At 49.6% G+C, this 4,562-nt stretch overlaps 1 pseudogene; it reads right to left on the reverse strand.

Annotated features, from left to right (window-relative positions):
* Positions 1–2,921: 2,921 nt before the first annotated feature.
* Positions 2,922–4,556, reverse strand: LOC104916496 (annotated as a pseudogene).
* Between the last annotated feature and the right edge of the window lie 6 nt (positions 4,557–4,562).

The following is a 4,562-nucleotide window of genomic DNA, read 5'->3' on the forward strand; positions in this document are numbered from 1 at the left end:
TCGCCCTCACACTGCATTTTGCCCACTGACTGATGCTCAGTCTCCTAAGGAAGCCAGAGAGTACTTCTGCTCCTGGGTGGATGTGTGAGTATCTCCCAGATGACTTCAACAGTCATATATAATCAGTTGGCCATGAAAACCACAGAGTTCATTGGCTGTGTGCTACAACCCCTAAATTTCTGAGAAACTGGTGACCCGTTAGGAAAAGAGAGGCTCCTCTTAAGATACTCCTTTAAAGAATTAAGAATAATTAATTGGTATAATCGCCCAGGCTGAGTTGCTTATAGTAGACTTCCACAGTGACGTCCACTTTAGTTCCTTGCCCCTTAATCCATACCCAGAGGCTTTCAGCCATGTCATTACTAACTGTAAGCTCCACTCTGTCCAGCCCACCAGTACATACAGCAACCCCATCCCATCTCACCTGCCCCCATTCCGACCACGTCTCACTCATGCTGATGATGCTGCAGCACACAGGGCCTCCAACTTTGGATGCCAACGTGAAAACCCAGTAACACATAACAGCCTTGCACATGGGCACCTGGGGGGCTGGTTGTTCCCTTGGGAGCTCTGTCTGTGGCTGTGTTGATTCCGTGAGTGCAGAGGTGACCTATGACACAGAGGGCACAGCTTTCTGCGGGGTAGATGCAACTACTGGTAGAATTCACCAAGATAAAGTGAACATCCACTCCGAGAATGGAGGTCCCTCTCCTCCATGCCCACCATTTCACAACAACAAGAAAAAAAAACCACTGTGGCATCTGAAATAGTCCTGTTCCTGCAGATGGGGCATTGCAGTCACAACTCTGCAGGAACTCATGTACGCAACAGAAGGACTTTCCCCAGAGCAGAGGGAAAGCATGGAAGTTCAGAGGCAGATGAAAAAAACCGAGTTTTCTAACTTTTAATGGAACAAAACATGACATGTGACAAAACATGGTGGGGAAATCCACTGTTAAAATTATTTTTTCATGGAAAAAAAGTGGAAAGACAGCTTCACTGGCTCACCAATATTAACCTTCATTTTCTGCAAACTGCATTCCAAGCACAGCAGCTTTAGCTGAGTGCAGCAAATGGGAAGGCCCTGCTGCAGGAGATATCAGAACTTCCCAAGCTCAAAGGAAATATCTTCAAGCCCAAAAGGGATCACTTGCAAGGCAAGCATGCCCTGGAGAGTGCTCTGATATCTCTGTGCTGTGGGGTGAGCTGCTTGAGCACCCTGTGGGTTTGCACTGCCTTCTCCCCCCACCTCCTGGGACAGTGCACGTAGAAAGAACAACCTCAGCTTTTTGTAGTTTTATTGGAGACAACCAAGGCTTGGTGTCACAGCTGCTCTGACCAGCTGATTAAACCATTCGAGAAGAGCAGCAGAACCAATGTGCAGCACGGTTAGGAAGGATGATAGGGTTGTGTGAAAGAAATGCCCTCCCAAAAGCAAGCAATGGATTGGAGTTGACACCCAAAGCAAACCCTCCTTCCCTCTCCTCATTCCACATGCTGACATTTATTTTAAGAACAAACAAGACTATGGTGAAGAAAGCTTCAGAACAACTCAGCGACTTTATTCATCCTCTACTGTTTCCACTACAGATGATTCTCAGAAAACACCCAAGAGCCACGTTACTGCTCTCCTGACCCTTCTCTCAGATTCATCAGGGAATTCATCACAAATTACTGAGAGCAACACATGCACACAGACACACAGAACATCCCTACACAGACGCTTCTCCTTAGGAAAGGGCATCAAAAAGCTGCTGGCAGGAGGAGCAGAAGAGGAAAGCAGGCATGGTGAGAGAACTGCTTTGGGTAGCAAGAAAAGGCCATCTGAAGCTCCTGGGTTAAGTCCCTTCTGCAGAGGGTGCCAGTGATGCCATCTCCTTTGCAAACTCCTCCTGTTTGTGGAGAAGAATTGGGGCCTCCCTCATCCTTGGGCTCGACAACATCCTCAGGGTTCTGTGCTGCAAGATAAATGAGGTGCCAGTCCTGACAGAAACACTTCCTGCACGAGAGACACTTGCAGGGCCACTTTATCACGTGGACTGGGAAAAGTTAAATGAGGATCAAGCTCTGGATGAAGCTCTTCCTGCATTACTATGGTCTCTGCCCTGAGTGGATCCCCTGACAAAAGCTCTTCCCACACATGGGACATTGTAGCACTTCTGCCATGAGCGCCAGCTCCCGTGAGTGAGGAGCTCTGCGCTCTGCACAAAGCCCTTCTCACACTCAAGGCATTTCTAAGGCTTCCTGCCATGTGAACTCACTGGTGCAGGCACGGATTGGACTTCACCCAAGTGCAGACACTCTCCCCTGGGTAGGTTCTCTGGGGTCTACCGAGGGTTGAGCTCCAGATGAAGCTCTTCCCACACTCCCTGCAGACAGGATTTCTTCCTTCCTGGTGACATATTGGCCCAGCTGAGGTTTCCTTTGGGTCCTCACCTGCTGCCCCACAGCACAGGAGTTTCTACAGCGCAGATCAGAGGTGACTCTCCTTGCACACAGCCCTGGCAGAAATGTGCTACCTGGCAGGGGGTTTCCAGTGGCTGTCACACATCCCACTCTGGATTCTCCTTTGCATGGCTACTCAACAGAGCGACTGCAGCTGAAAAAGAGCAATATGCATAATTGTCATGCAAAGAAGGAAAAGGAGGATTGTGTTTGGCCGCAGAACTTTTCCTTTACTCAAGGGATTTGTAAGGTTCATCACCACACAAAGCCACAGGGTGGTGAACAGGCTGGGGCTCTGGCTGAAGGTCTTCCAATGTTTGGGGCTCTGCAGGCTCTGTATCTTGTGTGGCTGTGCTGGTAGGTAATGAGGCTGAAACTGCTTTTAAGGTTCCCAGAGTCTTGAGATGGTTCTACAGCCTGTGTGTGCTGTGGATGTGCTTGTGGGTGTTGAGATTAGATCTGCTTTTGAAGCTCTTCCCACACTCTGGACACTTGTAGGGTCTTTCTCCTGTGTGGATGTGCTGGTGGTAGATGAGGTGGGAACGACTTTTTACGGTCTTCCCACACTCACTGCACTTGTAGGGTCTCTTTTCTTTGTGTGTGCTGGTGCTGCTTCAATTCAGAACTGCTTTTGAAGTTATTTCCAAACACAGTGCACTTGTAAGGTCTCTCCCCTGCGTGGAAGCGCTGGTGCTTCTTTAAATCAGAACTGGTTTTGAAGCTCTTCCCACACTCTGAGCACCCGTAGGGTCTCTCTCCTGTGTGGATGCGTTGGTGGTAGGTGAGTTGGGATCTCTTTTTGAAGCTCTTCCCACACTCAGAGCACTTGTATGGACTCACTGCTGAGCGTCTGCACTGGTGGTTAACGATGCAGGAATCTTTTTCAAAGCTATTTCCACACTCTGTGCATGGATTCTGCTTTTTCTTCTGGCACACATCCTTGCTCCTGGGTTCTTCAGGCTCCTTTTGACCTGTGTTGTAGTCCAGTGGGCTTTTTCCTGTCTTTCTCAGACACTTTCCAAGTGGCTTCATGATGTGCTCACCCTGACTTTGTTTCAGGCCTCCTCGGACATCCCTTCTCATTTCTTCCACACAGACACTACCCAAACGCCTTTCAGCCACTCCACTTTGATGCAGATCCTCCAGTATATCTGTAATCCGAGTTCCTGCTGGATGAAAGAGGAAATCCAGAAATAAAAACAAAACACAGACAGAGATGGCTCTTCCAGCCCCAACCTCCTCCTTCCCTCCACCACCTCACCTGGGCTGAGGTCTCCTGGCACGGCCTCAGGGCTACGCACATCTGGGATCCAGGGCTCTTCCCTTCCTTCAAGCAGGGAGATCAGCATGGGCTTGGGGGGCTGGAACTGGAGCTTCAATGAGAGAAACGGGAGATGAGAGCATTTCCATCATTCTGGTACAGTGCCTGTCGAACAGCTCCACTCTGTGTCCCTCCCCAAGGAGAAACCACACTTTAGGCCTGAATGACACTGGGCCCACAGCTTCCTTTGGAGCAAAGAAGGCTTTTACAGCTCTGAAAATTATGAAGGAATACTTTCATTACAATTAACTTGTGAACAGCTTGTTTATTTTCTGACAACATATCAATGACCAAGGCATCAAAATGTCTACGGGAATTGAATGAAAAATCCGACATTGTAAAGGAGTAACCAGGGAGTCATCTGTTAGCTGGAGCTGGTGGCACCATGCAGCGCAAAAACACAAGGGCTGGTTTTCTGCCTCCTGGTTGATGCCTGCTTGCCAGCACTGACTCTGGGGCGTTTATGAGTCTGCTGTGCATACAAAGCCCTTCTGAAACTCACGCTTCTCAGTATTTCCTTTGTTGCTGTTGTAGTTATCAGTATGTAAGTGCATGGTGACTATTCAAGACCCAGTCTGCAGAGGCTCATTCTGCACAGCCACAGGTGCCCTAACGAGGAGGAAAGGCAGCAAAGCCCTCACCCAGCGAGGCCACGCACTGGTACGTCTCCAGCATCACGTCCCGGTAGAGCGCTCGCTGCGCAGGGTCCAGCAGCGCCCACTCCTCCCTGCTGAAATACACGGCCACCTCCGCAAAGCTCACGGGCTCCTGCAAGCAAAGAGGCTCCTTGCTGGGA

The sequence above is a fragment of the Meleagris gallopavo genome, unplaced genomic scaffold (genome assembly GCF_000146605.3).
Source record: "Meleagris gallopavo isolate NT-WF06-2002-E0010 breed Aviagen turkey brand Nicholas breeding stock unplaced genomic scaffold, Turkey_5.1 ChrUn_random_7180001904224, whole genome shotgun sequence".
Lineage (NCBI taxonomy): Eukaryota > Metazoa > Chordata > Aves > Galliformes > Phasianidae > Meleagris > Meleagris gallopavo.